Here is a 20,214-nt window from a genome sequence, read left to right as displayed (position 1 = left end):
CTCTGAAATAAGGTCATTATTGTACTTAACTGTTCCCTTACTCTTTTCCCTTGGGCTTACATTACTTTCTTCCTAAATCTCTCTCTGGTTATACTTGATTCAGTAAAAAGGACCATTCTACATTCCTTCAATCCTTTGAGGAATTTAATTCGTAAATTGTAGCCTGGTCCATTTACTTTACAGGCCCAAAAGGCCATAATCACTTCTTATAAGAAAATGCATAGCAGCTGACAGTCTTGGGCTGACTGAGCAATCTGAAGATCAAGACTTAGCACCTGAAATACTGGAGTACTTGAGTAAAATCTCCTTAAAGTCCACAAGTAAGATTAATTTTATTCCCAGATCTCATATACCAGTACTCTTGGGAACCTGTTAAAAGTGTTATTTAGCATTATATCAGTTCCAAATTCTGAACTGATGTTTTTTGCCAGTTTTGCCTTGGGGAAGTCTTTCTTTTCAAGTATATGCTTAGACAATTTCTGATGTCAAATGGTAGACTGTTTTTCAATCGTTTATTCTTTGAGCCTTTTCCTGGCCATCATTTTAATATACTTACCATTTATTCTATTCATTCACTTCCTTTACTTTGGCTTAATTTCTGCAGCTTTTATCATTAGTATTTAGAAAAGCTTACTGCTGAAAAACATGCATGATTACTGGATTATGTAAAGAGAAAAGCAAGTAGTGAATACAATCTTTCGTTACTATGAAAAAACTAGATGAAGTTTTCAAGTGCTGCTCACCACTTCCGTACTTTGACAAATGCTGTGATAGCCTAATTTGAAGAGGGACAAATCAAAATGCAGGAAGTAATGGCAGCACTTCGACCAAAAAGGCAAGTTTAACTGGCATTGTAATTCCCAGGGGTGGCAGTCGTGCGATACCACATCATCCTGCAACAGCAGTACCTTTCCTTGGCCTACAAGAAATTGCAGACTAAAGGTACTTTGGATGTCACACTATAGAGAACAGTAAATAAAGGTAATTAAAGGAAATCTCATTCTCTCATTACCCAGCCTTTTAGGACTGACAAGCCTTAGAATTTCCCCTCTCTAGTGAGTCACAGGTTCTGAAATTCTTAAAACTTTTAAAACTGTGTATGGAGTTTTTGTCAAAATATGTTCAACTAAAACTGAACTATTACTGTTAGCTCAGGAGAAAACATGATATTTAACTCATAGGAAGAAAGCAAATGAGAAATTTAGACTTCTCCTAGCAGTAAATAACATTAAAATAAGTGGCATAGAACACATTTCAACAGTTGGTCACAGGCTAAATGAGTGGGAAACAAAGCTCGGTGAAGAAACATGGTAGACTGATTCATTATGTTTGCATACCATCAGAGCGTGGTTTACACCCTACCTTAAGTTAGAAGTAAAAGACAAAGGCAGACACTTCAACTTTAGCCTTCCTAGAATATTGAAAGTATCAGTTATGTTCTCATATAGAGGCTGTAGCAAAGATCACGGGCTGCTATATTAAGGCAACAGCAGGAAACTGAAGTAGTAAGGTTTTCCTGTGCCAGTTCAACAATGGAAAATTAAAGCAGAAATTTATAAAAAAAACAAAGATGCACACAGTTGGAAAAAAGTGGAAAAGATAATCCCCACCCCTACGACATGGAGAATACACTCAAACAATTTTGTAGCACCTTCCCAACAAGGTATATTTTCCAGTAATTACTACTCTGAACAGTACTCACTCTTTGATTATTATTTTATCTTTTTTCCCCCAAGTCTTCTAACCATATCATAAGGGTTTTTTTTATATGGCAATTCAATACTTGATTGCCCATAATAAATAATTCCCTGAATGACAAGCAAAATAATGAAGTAATTTCAACCTCCTGTCATATGCTGAACTTATTGAACAAGTTTGGGTGGAAAAAACCCACAATCCATTAACTCTATTAAATTCAGAGAGCAGTAGCTTCTATTCAGAATTATCTGTTCAGGTTGTTTTTTCTTGACAGAGAGTTAATTACAGCAGCAAAAAAACATCTTTCTATTACTAACACTAAGCATTCTCACCTCAAGATCAGTAAAAAAAAAAAGCAGATACATTTGAGAACTTCAATCAGAACAAATTACAATCCTTTCACATGATGGGCTTGAATGACGAACATTTATCACTGAGTAGAAACCTAACAGACGTAGGAAAAAAAATAGATGGGGGAATCTACCTCCTTTTCACAGCTTCCTTCACATGGGGAAGGAAATGTTTGTAAGAGATAGTGCTGGAAACAGAAACAAACATCCTTAGTTTAAAAGACTTGCAGTGTTGGAGAATAATACCAGGTCCAAATCCCTGCTGCCTGCAGCAAGAATCAAGTAAAAAGCCTACTTGTTCCTCCAATTAAGATTTGTGGTTCTCTTTTGTAGTTGTAACAGAGTTGCTTCCATAGCTGTTTTATGATGTTTTCCTGCCCGTGGTTCTCTAAGGAAAATGAAGCTAAACACCTCATCTTCATTAGGTATGACATTTATCACAATTAGTCTGCATATTTAAAATGTGTCTGAGTCCTTTAAGAGCATTTTAAAAGAGGAGAGAAAAACAAAAATGATAAGAGCGGACAAAATCCCATGACAACAATTCAAAAGATATAATAAATGAAGCAATTTCTTGGATGCACTGTACAAGAAGTAGGCATTAATTCCTGAACAATCCTCCAGGAGTTTCCCAAGACATTGTATGAGAAGGAATAGGCATTCTGGTTTCTTTTCTCCCTAATTTCCTAGTATTTCCCTACATGTGCAAAGACAAACAAGGCTCTCCAACTTTTTTTTCTGGAATTCTTTTGCTATTGTGTTTGTATGACTACACTCCCCAGCTAAAAACAAAAAGAAAACGGAAAAAGTTTACAATGAAAATAAGCTTAAGCAGTTTTAAAACATTTTCAAGCACCTCAAAAGTAGAACTCGATAAATAAATAAATAAATAAATAGAGACAACCACAACAAAAAAAAAACACTCTGCTGGAAGAAACAAAAAAGCATTTAGATAAAACAGCAAGGCAAGAATAGATAGTTGAACCATAAATTCACAGTATTTTTTGTAAAATGAATTAGGAAACAGCTATATATTATTTCATGTCTGCTGTTAGCACATGTAATATTTCTGGTTAGTGCTGCAAATTACACTTACAACTTCCAACCTCATATGTATTAGGAAACTGAATATTAAGAACAGTACACCACCTCCACTGAGCTCTAAATTGATATCAGCAGGACCCTGGGATATGCATAAGAATTAATGCATTATTTATGTTGATATATGTTTCTAGAAATATTCTGAAATTATGCTGCACATGTCTAATTACATCACAAGCATAACTTTCAGTTTTATTGCATCTATCTTAGAATGCACTGGAACACTTCTTGTAGAAATGTTTACAATGTAAAAGGACTGCTCTGGAAGTAATGCGTCCTGTTTACTCTGTTGGCCCACGATGTCATTGGCAGATGGTGGTGGTAGAATAGAGGTTGAATCTTCCCACCAATATTTTATTACATCTTGTTGCCATGTGACAGGTGGCAGCAGCAGCCCAACCAAATGGCATCTGACATGGCAGTGCATATGAAGCATATGGGTATTGTTGATTTCCTCCATGAGGAAAAAACTGTACCCACTGAGATTTATCAGTTCTCGTTGAATGTTTATGGAAAACAAATGGTGGATGTGAGCACAGTGATGTGGTGGGTGGTGAATTTCAGCAGTAACAACAGTGATATGAAAGACCAGTTGTGTTCCAGATAGCCATGCACAGCTGTCACACCACAAAAAGAAGAGCGTCTCAGTCAGTTAATCTGTGCAAATCAACTTATGGTGGTGACCGTGTTGAAAAATAGTGTTTTGCAGCTCAGATTTTGCTCCATCAAATAGTGTTATTGTACTCATTGTAACAGCTGACGTTTCCATGGAAATAAATAGGAGACTTTACTTTCAGAGCAACCTACATACAATCCCAGAAAACATTTGCTCAGTTATAGCACACATTGCAGCCTGTCCAAGCCTCTTTCCCTCTCTTCTACATTTGCTGGGGCCTGTAGCTAGACTTGCAGAATGATAAAGAAATGTGTTCATCTTTTCACTTATGGATGATTAAAAAATTTTGAAAGCCTAAAATGCAATATAACAATCAAAGGAATCATCAGGGAAATTCAACATTTTAACTCACAAGCTTTGCCATCCACACAATGCATGAAAAAGACTGTGTCTCCTTGAGATCAGTGCCCTCTGGATTTTTGCTAGAATGCAATCAAAATTCTCATCTAATTCTAACACTTTATTTTAAAATGAAGGTATGAATTCTATCATTTAATAATTCTCTTCTCCTGATTACTCAAAAAATCTTTATATTATTCCCTATTAATCAGTTTCATAAGTTAGAACATTTTATCCACAATTGTCTTTATTACTTCAATAAAGAAGAATAAAAGTCGGTCAATTCACTTTCTCCTATTCCCTGCTCCAGATACTCAGCCCCGTCATCTGCTTTTATTAAGCATCATTTTATTTTCTGAGATAGAATTCACAAGCCTAGTAATGATTAAGCTGTCTCTCATTTTCATTTCTTAATTTTTCTCCTTAATTAGCTGCTGAGGTGGTGGTGCAGGTGGTGGTGGTGCTGGTGTGAATAACTGTCTCTTTTTAAGCTGTTCATTCTTTCTTTGAATTAAACAGTAACAGTTTATTCAGTAGTCATGTTCTTTTCATGTAAATGTTTCAACATTTCCTTGATAACTGCTATCTTTAAATAGAAAAGTAGGGGCAGATTTCTGAACACAGTTTAGACACTTCTACGCCTTTGGCCCTAGAAGTTTTGCCAGGTAACTTCGATGCTATATCAAGTCATATAAATCTGGGGCTCTCTGCAGACAGAAAAAGGATTCTCCCTTCAAGTTTACATCACAGCAATTGAAGGTCACATTTTCTGGGGTGTGAACATCCAAAGACATTTTAATTCCAGATAATAATATGGCCTTTGTTCAGCTCCTACTGTACAAAGGGACTACAGTTTAGTGTAATACTTCAACAGCACGATATTGTGGCTTGGAGAATGTGTAGGACCTATCACATATTAAAATACAAATCTAAGTCACAGATCTCATTCTCTGTCCTCCAGACCAGCAGGAGTCTGGAGACTTCAGGGTATCACTGTCATGGCAGCTGGAATGCTTGTATGCCTAACAGATTCTCATTTCTGATCATGTCTTCTGAGAGAGGAAGGCAGAAGATCACAAAAAATATTATCAGCAGGCTCATTCACCCAAGCAGGAAAGTGCCTGAAAAGTTGGATTAGCAGACATATGTGTCTATTGTCTGCCCAAGCTATGATCATGGTGGACAAAGAGTCTTTAAAAGTTTTCCAGAAACAAGCATATAGAATAGATGAGAATGGAAAGAGAAACAAAAGCGAGATTCACAAGTTTTCTTAGCCAAACTGTTTAACGAGAAAGAAAAAAAGTTGCCAGCTTTTATTTTTCAAAATCACACAAGCACTTATCAGCTTTATTTTTCAATTATCCTTGTGATTGCTTGCTACTGTTTTCTCTTTCCATCCCCTTCAGATCTAGGAAATTACTGGGCCAAATTTCTTTAGTCAGAAGCAGGTTGCAGTGTCCTTCTAAATCTGCCATTAATTTCCTTCATTTTTCTCTTTATTAATTCAACTTCTCTCCCCTGAAGCAAGTCAAGAAATCTTGCTTTATACTTAATCTTTCAGGGAGCTAAAATCACTTATTTTAAAGATCTTTCCCAATCCATACTCATTTTGGATGTAGAGATTTTCTCAATCTATGCTCATCATGCATGCAGAAGGCTTGCAAGGTTAGGCTTAAAGAAAAAAAGATACTTGGAAAAGTGTTCCAGAAGCAGCTGAATATCTGGTTTCCTAAGCTTATCAGATAAAGAGGCCATTCAAAATATATTGTTGGTCTAAAGCAGTGCAGGAAAACCAGCTTATTTCTTTTTTTTTTTTTTTTTTAAACTGTGGTACGTTAAAAAAAAAAAAAATTCTAAAGGAAAGGCAACAAGGAGATAGAAAGTTCCTTAGACAACAGTTCATATATACTCTTTGTTACAGAACAGGCAGACTTGTGACTCTGAATACAAGCAAAGTTTGCCTGTGCACTGTTCACCACACATGCAATGTAATTAAAACCTTTGAGACGTTTTAAACATAGCCTGCTTCTTTTCACTTGTTCAAATTTCAAATTAATTCACGTTCTGCTTTTGAAGTGGTACAAAAAAATAATTGTGCCATCATTTTTCCTTACCCAAAATGGAATACTGGCTGTTCTGGCGTGTCAGGCTGAATTCTTCCATCTTACAAACATGCAGGCTTCTCCTTTCTTCCAGCTCTTCCCACTAGAATCCCTCTTGACTGTCTCTTCTCAGACAACTGCCACATCAGAAAAGAATTGATGATCCTTAAGTGTCCTGTCCAACTCAGGATATTTTATGATTCTGTGATTGTAGATTTCTAACTAATGGGTACAGTGACAGTGTAATTATCTCATAGCAGAAAACCTGATTCCTTTGTTATCAAATCAAATAAAGTGTTACAGACAAGTAAAATCCTACTAAGGGTAAAATCTGAGATGTTGCCTTGTGCAAAAAGATTTTGGAGAGCAGACGAAAGATCATTTATCCAATACTATTTAGATTCAGCTAGCTCAACAGAACTGGAAAACATTCTTGGTCTTTGATCATGAACATTTATAGTCATCCAGGAGAAATTTCTGATCTTTCCTAAACTACATTTGCCTGAAGACAGAAGGCCAGATAGCCAACTCTCTTGTATCTCCTGTTTTGGGGAGCATCCCTAATAAACCTAGGTCTGTATGCTAGTTAAATTTAGGCCTCAACCTGAAATAAGATTAGATCTGTTATTACTGTCCAGGATTTGGACAAAGAACCTGCTTTGGAAAGAGTATTTAGAGCATTCGTAAGACTTGTTAACTACTGGAGTTCATTCAGAGATAATGTCAAAAGAGAAGGCTTTTGTTTCTTTTGCATGATAGCTTAATGGTCAAAACACCAAACAAATGGGAGATCTACTCCCACAGCAATGCTTCTAGACTAGAAGCCTATGGATGAAGGAAGTTTTGAAACATGAGACTACAAGGTTCACAGATCTAGATAACTAACAAATGTAATGAGTATAAGCCTACCCTTAATAAAAAGGACAAACCAGGTCTCCTAGTTCTCTTCAAAAATATTTCTTGTTTTTATCCATTTTGTAAGTAATTTAAAAGACATAAATTTTTCTAAGAAAATGCACCCAAAAAAGAGCTAACCATAGAAATACTCTCATAGTATTAGATAATGAACAAAGAAATAAAGGTAACTGTCCTAAATATGCATCCACTGTGAATTCAGAATATTTCTTCTAAGAAGAAGCAAACAATAGTGTGCAAACAATATTTTGCTGAGAAAGATTTCTTGATGAAGTAAAACAAAATTTAAAAAAAAAACAAAAGATGGGTAATATTAAGACAAGTATTATTTCTCAGAAACTTTAACCAAATATAGCAAAAATATTTGAAAATGGCAGTAATAAAAATTTGCTTAAAATTTTTGAGAAATTCTATTCACAAATTCTATTCAGCTACTACAAATACTCACTGGAATACATCATTTCAAGTTGAAAGCTGAAGAATAAAGGAATGCAAATCTCTCTCAAACTCTCTGAATCTATTCCTGTATCTTTAACATGATAAATAAGTTAATAAACATTTTATACATAAGTTATGCTTTATTGGGCAAAAAGAAAATATAACTGCCTGCAAATGTAAGACACATTACTAGCACAGCAGTGACAGAAGGCATTATCTCAAAGGGGTGCAAAGTGACCAACTTGAAACAGCTCTCTGGGGAGCAGAATAGGCTAGCACACATTCACAGATGAAAAGTAGGAAAACATCAGAGATGGGAAATTTCAACATCAAAACCATGCCTTCCAAGGTATACTAGAACTCTCTGCCTTGCTATATGCTCTTTACTGGGAGCCAAAGTTCCAGTCACATCACTGAAGTCTCTCACAAGTAAGACTAAAATAAATACATGTGGCATACAGATCTCATTAAAGAAAAGTTTTGCTGCATATTTTGAGAAACAAAAAAGTATTTATGTACTACTTAAAAGATAGAAACAGTCCTTGTTATTTCTTCTTATTGAACTCTAAATGTGTGTTTTGAACTGCTAAGGAATATACTTCTAGATACTAATTATTGTGAACTGCTAATTAGAAGCCAGGATAATTAATTTGAAGGCTTAGAAGCATATTGCTAACTAACCAAGTAAACAACAAATCATAAGACCTGAAGCAAAAATAGAAGTTAAATTTTCAAATTTAAGAATTGTACTAGAAAGGTATACATTTCTCATAATATTCATGTTACATTGTAGATAAATAAAATATAAAACAGGACATTTTTGGAAATAATTTACATAGTAGTCCCATGATAAATGAAGATCAAGTAGAATACTTAATCATCCTCACTGAGCCAAAAGAGATAGGACCAGCCACAAAAACACATGGGAATAATAAAGAACTAACTGTAGCTGATTTTATCAAGAAATTCACAGACAACTTAGAGAAAATGTTGCCTTTAGTCAGAGAAATACATGAATAATAATGAGAACTAAAACACAATAAATAATCACTCTGATTGACATAAAAACTCAGTTATTACCAAGTGTTATAAGGGAAATTGCTCTGTATAGGTTTATTTAGTCTCATTTCTCCAGTGAGGTAGCTGGTATGGCTAAAGAAGACTGGGAAGGGACACAGCTCAGCAGCCTTCTGCAGCTTCCACCTCATATTAAGTATGTACAAGGTTTTCAAGGAACTTAACAAAAAAAAGGTGTTCTGAAAGACGAGTTTTTCGTGATTTCTTAAACTGAACATCTGGGAATACTTTAGAGGGCCTGAGGAGGTGTAGGAGTCATAAACCTGGAGACACTGAGCAGTGGGAGCTCTGCCTTTTCTGGTAATTGGCTGTAGTGGGTCATTTTGGTTAAGATACTGATGAATCTTTGAACACACAATTCAGAGATTCTTTGCATGCCCAATTCTGATAGAGATCAATAACACAGATCTAAAATACTTGCTGGGATTTTAATGCCTATTCAACTACCCCCAGACTGTATCTGGAACTAATAACCCTGCATGAGAAAGGGAAGAATTTCTCAAGAGCGAGCTGAGACACATCCTTTGTGTGCGAGAAACATCCTGAGGCCTATTGCCTGTATAAAACATAGGTTTCCTCAAAAGAAGAGATGCTAAGTAAATAGAAGATATATTCCAATAGAAAAGAAGTTACTTGCCATATGAGAACTGTTAGGTCATGTCCTGAACCAGTGATTGAGCACCTGAATTGAAGCAATGTAGCCAGCCCTGGGAGCGCAGGTGAAAGCAATTCACCTTTGTGACTAGAAGGGGTGGACTTTGGCTCTAGCCCTTCCCAACTTCATTTGAGGACTGGCAGCCACAAAGGAAGCGTCTCTACTTGGAGGTTATCTTCTCTGAACAAGCTCTACTCCTCTGAAAAGGGTAGGCTGTTCCTTCTTTATTACTGGATTGTGACATCTACCTTTCTTGGGTGATCTGAAACTAGTTTAAAGCAGCTGTATCTGCTATTCCCCGTTGTTACACTTTCAAACATACTTTTAAGAGGTCAATATTTAAGAAGTACCCATAGAATATCGCAGACAAAAGCCAAACTATCCCCCAGTAAAGAAGATCTAAGCCAACTTTGCTGAAAATGCACAGAATGCAGATCAGAAGTATGGAAAAAGAGAAGATAATTATCTATAAAACCCAATACACAACAAATTCTCCCAGGTATAGCTAGAAAATCCAATTTTAAATGAATCAACATAGCATTCTTTACAAAAATAAGCATGGATCAACACTCTATATGTAGACATCAAAATAACAGCATCTGCATTCAAAAAAAAATGTATTATTTTCCTCAACGTCCCATATTGCTTACTTAGAAACCTTTGCTTAAAAGACCTTCTCCCACACCAAGGCACTTCTGACGTATCAATCTCTTAAAGAACTTTATTCTCATGATACTGGTGCTTACCTATCCCAGGTCTGAATTACTTTGCTTCTTAGACACATAAGGTAGGCTCTGATCAATGAAAATAAGAATGAAACATCTGTAAGGACTGTAAATCTTTCCAAAATCTTTCTGGTGCTCCTTTCTGTTAGAGCTTCAGTAGTCCATAACTAATAATAGTGATTCACGATGAGTAGGGTAAAAAATGCTACTTATTTGGCTTCCTCTTCCAGAAGAAGACTGTGATTGCAAGCTAGGTCTGGCTAGCTCTTGGGAATCTGTTCTTGACAGATAACCCAAAATCCCTGCCTGACCTACTGACTTAGCCCACACTTTTCAAAGTTCAGTCATCACCTTGGCCAAAGATCCAAGTGTTATCACGTTTGGACAGTGCTCCAGATCATCATTTGTGCTCTCCTGTTTCAGCAGTGAAAAGTAGATGTCCTAGTTTCAGCTGGGCCAGAGAGTTGATTTTTTTCATAGTGTCTGTTATGATGCTATGTTTTGGCTTTAGAAGAAAAACAATGTTGATAACACACCCATGTTTTAGTTGTTGCTGAGCAGTGCTGTATGCCAAGGACATTTCCGTTTCTCAGCTTCTCATACTGTCCTGCCAGTGAGGGAACTGGGGAGCACTAGTAGCTGGGAAGGAACAGAACCAGAATAGTTTAGCCAAGCTGGCCAAAGTTATATTCCATACCATATAATAAATTATAACACTAATGGGAGTTGGCATGACAGGCAGCTGCTGCTTGGGGACTGGTATATAACTTGTTTTGTGCGTCTATATGTATACATATAATTATGTGTGTTTTATATATATACAGACTGTTATTTCTCTGTTCCTTTTCTTAATAAATAGTTTTTATCTCTATGAGTTCTACCTTTTTTTTTTTTCCCCCCCCCCCCCCCAGTTCTCTTCCCCATCACACTGGGAAGAAGGAAAGTGAAGAAAAGTCTATGTGGTGTTTAGGTGCTTGTTGAGATAAAATACAATGGTAGGTTATGATGAAAAGCCAAAAAAAAAAAAAAGATTTTTTGTCGTTGGTTTTTGTGTTTTGTGTTTGTGTTTTGTTTATTTGTTTGTTTTAAGAAATCATGCTTGGCAAATCTACTGGAGTTCTTCCTTTGCCTACATATGATGTTATATAAAAGATGGAAACATGTTCATATATAAACAGAAAGACTCCTATATACAGATTAACCTGCAAAAAGCAAAGCCTTTCACAATTTTTTTTATAAGCTATACCTTGTTATATATTCTCTTTAATTCTTTCTGACTTCTCTGTAAATGAAAGACCTGCTGTTTACTACTTATCAAAGTGCAGCCTTCTTTCAAATCTTCTGAAGCAAAAGATCCACCATGAAAACAAAAAACTGCACAAGTGCCTTCTGTCCATTTTCTATGCAATGTGATAACAAAGATGTGAAGAGAGGGAATTACAAGATCCTGCTTCTGTTCTGTTCCAGCCCTGACTGAAGCACTCAGTCTTCAAATAATGGCACTTCTCTATATTTTGGATCCTGTTATCACATCTTTCTGTGAAAAACCAACTGTCCTCTCATCTCCACTAAGAACTCCAGTTGTTTTGCAGAATCTGGAATCACTTGGGCAGTTTCATTACAGCCTTCATCCATTTAGCTTGAAACTTTCTCATACCCTATAGTGTCCCAGTATTTTGACATTTTTTCTTTTGTAGCTTTGACCACAAACATTGTACAAAAGAATACTCAGCTAAAAAATTGAACAAATTGATGGTTGTCTAAAGAAAGACTTTTAAGTTCTATTTAGTCATGATTTTCAGTCACTAGTTTTCTTTAATTTATTTCTACTCTGTGACGCTGATAGACTATCTTCTATGCTTGTCTCCAGTTGAAATTTGAAGGATAGGAAAAACACTTCAGATGATTTGTTGTAGTGAATTCTCACCAGCATAAATCTACTGGAGAGGCAGAGGTTTTAACCCATGTAATCTCTTGAAATAGCGTATCTTCTCTGTCTCTAACCAATTTATGAGAGGCTATGTGGTAAATGATAGGGACAAAGAATCTCTATTCAAAATCCAAAATACATTAGTTTGTCAGATATCCATTGTGGTAGAGGAATGATATTTATGGTGGCTTTTTTGCAAGTAAATCTGTATAATAACATAGATACTAAAAGAAAGAAAGACAGTTAAATTGTAAAATAATCTAGGAAGGGGATAAGCAGAGGATAAGCATTAAAAAAGTTATATTTCTGGTACTTTAACTGATGCTTCGTTTCATTTATTGAACCATTTAATTAGCTTTAATTGAAGGTGACAATTACATATACTCTTCAATGATAAATTTGGACACCCAGATATATTTCAAATGAATCTTCTCCTATATTATCAATTTCATTTCACATTTTCCAGTGCTCATTTAGGATAACAATACCTTTTATATTAGTTATACTATGTGCATCTGAGCTTATTTTAAACATAGCACAAGAACAAAACCATTTCTACAACTCTGAATTTTAATCAATGAGAATACAAGTTCCTGCCAACAGCAGGCATATTTGTAGAAACAAAAATTATTATTTGCTCACAAATTATTATTAAGTTGATTATTTCATTCCTCAGTTAATACAGGAGAAAAATCAAAGGTGATGTAAAATAAAACCTGAAGTTATGGAAAACTCTGTATAAAAGTACTGTAAAAGAGAATAATTGTCACTATCAACTCCACTTTGGTTTCTGAATAATTCTAATATAGATCTTGAAATTTTTCTGCAAGAATGGACCCTGATTCAATATTTTTATCAGCATACATAATGGGATCAGGCCTTACTAAATCAAAAGCCTTGGCGAGGCCTATAGCTACTAAAGCCAATTTATCATTAGCTCTTTATTATTAATAATGGAAAGTTATTGCCTCTCTTGAAACTGCTATAAAATATTTGAAATACATGCACATATAGCAGCCAAAATCTGAAACTACAATCAGAAGAACAGATATTAAAAATATTTGCAATTGTAAGACCTAAAATCTTTAGACTTAGGCATAAGAATAGCCTGATTTTCTTGAAGATAGCAGAGAAATCAAACACTTCAATCATAATTTTCTCAGCTTTATTTGCAGGCATCCTTTGAAAGTGGTCCAGGAATCTTTAACTCTCATTACTTCACATACTACTTTTTGAACAAAATTAGCCCTCTTACATTATCAAGAGTTGCCTAAGAAAGTGATACATTTTTCCATTGCTCTGTATGCTGTCATTACCAAAATGACTTGTTAGAGACCAAGATCTTCCACAGGTAGAGGACGTGTATTGAACTTTCATATGCATTTCATCTTTTCCAGATCCTCATTGTAAAAAAAGTCTATTTAGTCTCATCTAAATTATGAATTTTTAGTGTTATCTGTCTTCTTAGCAATGGATGTTCTTTTGTATGATTACAATTATTCTAAAGCACAATTTGTAAAAAGAAACAGTGTAAGTTAAAGGTAAGGATACTGATGCTTCCCATGCTTCCCATCATGTTTCTAGCACTCTCTGGTATGGAACGCTGTTCTAAATCTGCATATCACTCATATTTATTTGTGGTGAATTTGCAATAAAGTAAAGAAAAAAAATTTTCTTTATAGCCACTACGTATGTCTTTAGCTATCTTCCTTGGTAATGCTTTCAGTTAGATAAAGAACAGGAAAAACCTGGAGATCTTTGGAACAGTTAGAGTAATATAGCTAGCATGACCTGCAATAGAAGAATGCACTAAGTGAGAGGGAAAAAAAGAGCTTTACTGAGTTGATTTCACATGTGAAAAGAGAAGGAAAAATGGAAATATAAAACATTTTTATCTCTGAAACAAGTTACACTGTTGTAGATGAGGGCACTTTACACAAGTATGTTCCTTACAAAAGGAATAGTATTTATATAATACTCCAATTACAAAGTCTCCTTCAAAGAAATTGCACTCAGGAACTGAAGACAAAAAAACTGCTTTCCTTTTGCTCCTTCTCTAAAACCCTGTAGCAGTGCAGGTATTTATCACAATTTTGACAACGCTGTTTTGCCAGACCTTACGGCTGCAGCACAAAGAGCCTTTCAGTATCACATCAGTGCTGAACCTCTCATAGCTAAAAGAAACCCACAGAGTTGTTGAGACAACAGTCAGTCTCAAAAGGTGTAAGTGGGAGCTTGTATGGCTGCAAGCTGAAGCAACCAAGCTGCAAAGGAGGAAAAAAAAAAAAAAAAAAAAGAACCTCTCTAGTTGAAAAATGCCAGAGGAAAATGTTACATCATATTTGCACTTTGCTACTTCACTGGTCTTCTGTTCTTCCCTGTAGCATTTTCTCCAAAGATTCAAGTTGTATCAGTTAAGTTCAGATCAAGACCAGGAATGTGCCAGAAGCCTGGAGCCCCTGCTGAGCCCTTTCTGCGTGGCACGGAGCTCACTGTTGAAGAAGGAGCTCCAGCAGCAGCGCTCCGGGCAGCTGACAGACATCAGCCCACACGGTGGGCGTGTGGCAAGAGAAACACTGACATCGGTGTCAGCCAAGTCATCAGGGTGCCTGAGCATAACAGAGGATGCATGTTGGAAACTGTCCTGGCTAGGCAAGTGTAAAGGAGTTTCTTCAAGACACAACAGGAAACCAAACTCCTTTGGAGCTGGTGTAGAAAAAAAGAATATGCCTCTAAGCTTATTCTCTTCCTGTGAGAAAGAAGAAAAATACCATCATTACCCCCACATACTTCTCAACATATCTGTAAATAAAAGGCTACCATTAGTGCTTTTCACCAGACCTTATCTTTGTGTCAAAACTGTTTAGGGTGTGATCTGACATCCTCTCCTTTAGAGAGCATGCAAGCAAGAAAAAGCTGCCTTTGATTTATTAAAGATGAACTATCAGTACTGTAAAAGGCAGAATGGGAATATACATGCATATCTTAAAAGCAGAGCAGGATGAATACCAGCTTCACTTTTATATATAAAGCTTGGTCCATAGACTTTCCTGTTTATTAGGCCTGTCAACATTCATGCAGCCACCATACATCTGCACTGATATGTTTTGAGAAGTTTACCTGTGCATTATTCACCCATGATTGCACCAATTTAGTAAAAGAATGCTTCCCTGCACATTAAATATTGACTTGGAAATTAGGTTTTCGGGGGGAAATAAAACATGGGAGAGAGCACATGAAAATTAAAGGATTGTTTTTGGGGGTTTTTTTGTGGTTTTTTTTTGTTGTTGTTTTTGTTTTTCTTTTTCTTTTTCTTTTTCTTTCTGTTGTTGTCACTCTTAAATGAAAGGGTGACATTAATTGACATTCAAGTACCGGAAGGAAGAGAAGAATAAAACCACTGACAAGTACAGAGGTACAATCCCAGTGCCAGTCATTTCAGCATGCATTTCCAGACAGAAAGCAGTTCAGCATTCAGCTCGAATCTCTGAGAGTACTCAGAGGCTGAGCAGCCAGAGCTTTGCCTGAGCTGCACTGGAACTGATGCCTTCAAATTGTTGAATTTAGTCCTCAGTTAACTGGACAATGCACTGTCACTTCCAACACACATAATGAAGTCATTCTTTCATTAAATCTATTAAGTAGAGTGCCTCTGATGTCAGGGGAGTGTTGCACACTGCAGCTATTAAGCAGATAAGGCCTACAAGCACCACTTCATCCCCTCATAGGTGAAAACATCTTCATTACTCCTTGGCAGAGGGTGTAGGGTGGCTGCTATATGGTGATAGTGTGATAATAGTGCCACAGGTATCTCAGAAAACAGAAGTCCTGAGTGGGCAGAGTGATATCAGAGCCTTGTGATGCCCTGTCAACTCCAGCTTCTCACCACAATCTAAACATCCAGAATTATTCTGCAGAACAGAGCAGTTAACAGAGCAGCAGGAGGTAACTATAAATCAAAACATATAAAGAGAATGAACAATGGAAGCTGTCATACAGCTCTTTGCATACTTAAAACTCTATTATTGCACACTCTGTGCAAATGAAATGGGAAAAAAAGAAAAAATTAAACTTGGTGTAAGGTGTTTCTTTATGCTGCTTACATCCCTAAAGCAAGGCTGCTCTTGTCTTTCACAACTGTCAGTGGCCTCTAGTCACTAACTCAACCAACATGAAATAATCTTCAAAAGCCAAGTGAGGAATAGCTCAGCATGGAAAGTGATTGTTGAAGGGCTTTGTTGTCAGTGCTAGTTTGGTTTCGTTTCCATACAGCACAATACAAAGTGTATGATGTTAGTGCTCTGCATCCCCTGTGCCCCTTTCTGCACTGCTGCTGCTAAAGCCATGCACTTCCACTGGCAATAGCTGTGAAGAAGCAAGCATTTGCTCTGCCTCCAGGCATTTCCCCATGGGGATAAGTGCTTGTCAGAGGTGGCAACACCTGCCAAGCTAAAAAGCAATTTACAGCAAGAAATGAGGGGAAAATTACTGAGCATAAGGCAGGCAGATAGGTTCTGGAAAATGTCCCTCAGCAGAGAAAGTCACAGCCACATCCTGCCCTCCTGTATCAATACTTAATGAAGGCCAGGCTTCAGCTTAATCCTCATGAACCTCATGGCTCATTCTGGCAGAGCCGAACTCTGCTGCAATAGAACAGACCATGGCCCTGCCAAAAGCACAGCAGCCATAGCAAGCACTAGCCTTCACGTCCAGGGGTTTGTGTCTGCCATTCCCTCAGGCAGGCAGAAGGAAAATGTGTTCTGAAATCTGGCACTTAACTGTGTGGTTCCATATATTTTTAATATAGTTTTGAAGGTCTGGCAGTGCTTTTAGCATTGCCTGAGGTAGCTAGGTTCACCTCCCATGTTACTGACAAAATACTTAATTTTCCACCTATCTCTGTTGTTCAGCAGGTAGGAAAATAAGGAAGCAAAGCATACAACACAGCAGAAAAGGGCAATGGGAGAGTTTACACATGTTACTACTCAGTGAGCCTGTGCAGAGTTTAATATGAGAAATGTCCTGGTGACAGGAAGGGCTCAGCTGTAAAAGCTGGTCTATGATATGTGGCAGAGTCATCCTTGGCTCAAATCAGACAACTAGTTCTAGCAATACAAAGTCTGCTGAAACAGGAGGGCAGTTTACAAGCCAGCTTCAATCCATTTGCTTCATGGAGGTGTCAGGCTGGTATACAAAAGCCCTGGAGCAAGAGAAACCAAGACAAAAACATTTCCAAGTAATTTTGGCTAGATGGTCTCCTGTGAAATCCTTGCTACCAGCCAGTTACAAATCAGCTCTCATTGCATGCACCAAAAGTATTCTGCCAGATGGTTCCAGTCCAATTAGCTGTGTCAGCACATCTGGGTATGTATTTTGGCAACAAAGCATAGATTCTGGAAGAAATTAGCAGTAACAATGCTCAGCTTTAGACCATCTGAATGGAACACAGACATTCAGCCTAAATTAACAGCATGATTCAAGCTCAGAATTGATAAGACAACCTTTCCCCAAACCATCCCTACTGCCTCATGCACAGTATAGTGTACCATGTCTACTATAAAAGCTTTCATCTCAAGACACTTTTCCAGTGTAGTATCATGATAGGTCTTCACCTCTGACAATGTTTGAATGTGTCTCTCTTCAGATTCCAGCTATGTGTAACTGTCATCATTTTATGCATAATGTATCTAATTTGGGAGGGTTTATCCTTCCTGCTTTTCAGGTACACCGAGTATCATCATCCAATCACTTTATTTTCCAAAGCCTTTTTCTCTGCCACCACAGTTCATACATTATGTCTCAATCAGAACTGAAATACAGTCTCCTCTTTCACTCATAGGCTGAACAGGAATCATAAAATACCACTAGATCTGCCAGCTATGGACAGCTCTGTGACTTTTCATATGCTGACCCTCCATTTGGAAGCCACAACATGCAAAAGACTTGGAAAAGTACTGAAAACTTGAGCTGCCTGACTCTTGCTAAGCCCCAGTGCCCTGCCACATGCTCAAGGCACGTCCTCCACAGCTACACCTGGTAGGTAATTCTGGCTCATGGCTTGTGCTGTTGCATTTGCTGAAGCTTCACACCATCAAGTGAGGACAGGCCAACCTGAGACAACACCTCAGTAAAAAGCTAGCTGTGCAGAGCCTGAGCAGCTGGAACTTAATTAAAAGAATCATGCAGCCCTGGCCATTTGCCTCCTCCTGAGCCACTTGCAGTGCAACAACAGAACTGCTACCCACCCCAGAGCACAAAGCTGATCCTGCACCTTGACCACATTAGTGTCCAACCTCCTCCAACATATATATTTTGGGATGACTACTGTTTTGTATTTTTTTCAGGCAGACTGTCTGCTACCAGTTCTACATGACATCTTGAGCATATAACAGTGGAAATAAAAGTTCTGCAACTATTATGAAGAAACAATGCTTACAGAAATAAAAATAGACAAGTACAACCTGGTATTGAACATCCAACCCAAATAATGACACAAAAGAAAAAAATACTATTAAAGAAAGTTAAATTTCTTAGAATAAAAACTAGTTACTTCTCCCCTGCTTTATTTTCCTTTCCTTGAAGCCGCATTTCCATGCATTAGGTTGTCTTGGGTTTCTGTAACACATCCAAGGAGGATTTGGGCACAACCTGCAGAGCCTAAGATTTCTAGGAGGAAAAGCTTCATTCAGTTTTGCCATGTCTGATAGCATCTGTCCAGATGACATCAAAAGCAGAATGTGCACAGAAAGCATGAATTTTTAACACTCACCACTCTTCTTTTTTGTTGATATTCTATATTATCTTCTTATAAGTTTTTCTGACAGGACAGATAGCATGATCATGCTGAACATTTCTATGAAATCACAGTTTGTCTTGTTGTTTCTCAGTACTTTTATTTAAGCCTTTTCATCATGACAGAAGGTAGCTAATGAGCGATATTACAGCTTCTAGCTAACAGACACAATTGAGAGCCATTTTCCTTAGTCATTTCAAATAACTCACAATTCTTCAACACTGAAGCAAAGTTTTCTGAAGATTAGCAAGAACTGACCTGTTCATACCTACTTCTCAGATTGTGTTCATGTTTTCAGGAACCATCTCTCACTTTCTGTTTGCATTTCTCCACATGTAAGTAGCATGAACCTTGCAACATTGTGAGACACCTAAGAATGAGTTTTGAATGATGAAAGACAAAGATGATGCATGAAGATGATATGAAATAGCGGATTGCATTTAGGGAGGCTTTGCTCTTCTGTTGGTCTGCAAGTACTAAAACATAACATAGCCATGCCAATGGCAAAAAAACAGCCTCCTATATTTTGTGATTTTTTTTTTTTCCTGAGTTTAAGAAAGGCTATGCTTTTTCATTTACTGGCTCAGACTTCCCAAAATTCACAACATTCATTATAATTATTGTGTAAAGTGGAAGATAACTACTTCTATTAAGCATCAGCAAATACTGGATATCATATTTATAATTAACACACCTCTAGATGCAGCATCACTCTGTGTTGAGAATCATAGACTTATAGCCATTTTGTAGCTTAGGAGATATTAACACCATCTAAGTATCCAGCAAAACTACTTTCTCTGTCTTTTGTTTTATGAAGCTAATCACTGATAAGTCCAAAAGTCTTCAAAGAACAGAAGACAAATAGGTATTTTCAATAAATATTGAAAAACATATTGACATTTTGGTTTTGTTTATTCTAGTGAATTTAGAATCAGAATCATAGAATGGCCAGGGTTGAAAAGGACCACAATAATCATTTAGTTTCAACCCCCCTGCTATGTGCAGGGTCACCAAGCACCAGACCAGGGTGCCCAGAGCCACATCCAGCCTGGCCTTGAATGCCTCCAGGGATGGGGCATCCACAACCTCCTTCGGCAACCCTTCCAGTGTGTCACCACTGAGTGAAAAACTTCCTCCTAATATCTAACCTAAACTTCCCATCTCAGTTTAAAACCACCCCACCTTGTCCTAGCATTTTCCATCTTTGTAAGCAGTCATTTCTCCTCCTGTTTATACGCTTCTTTCAAATATTGGAAGGCCACAATGAGGTCTCCCTGGAGCCTTCTCTTCTCCACACTAAACAAGCCCAGTTCCCTTAACCTTTCCTCATAGAAGAGGTGCTCCAGCCCTCTGATCATCTTAGTGGCCCTCCTCTGGCCCACTCCAAGAGCTATACATCCTACAGGGACAATCAA

Source organism: Centrocercus urophasianus, unplaced genomic scaffold, assembly GCF_019232065.1.
Source record: "Centrocercus urophasianus isolate 14NV4802_14NV808 unplaced genomic scaffold, USGS_Curo_1.0 seq_10, whole genome shotgun sequence".
NCBI lineage: Eukaryota > Metazoa > Chordata > Aves > Galliformes > Phasianidae > Centrocercus > Centrocercus urophasianus.
Note: the sequence above shows the minus strand (reverse complement) of the source record.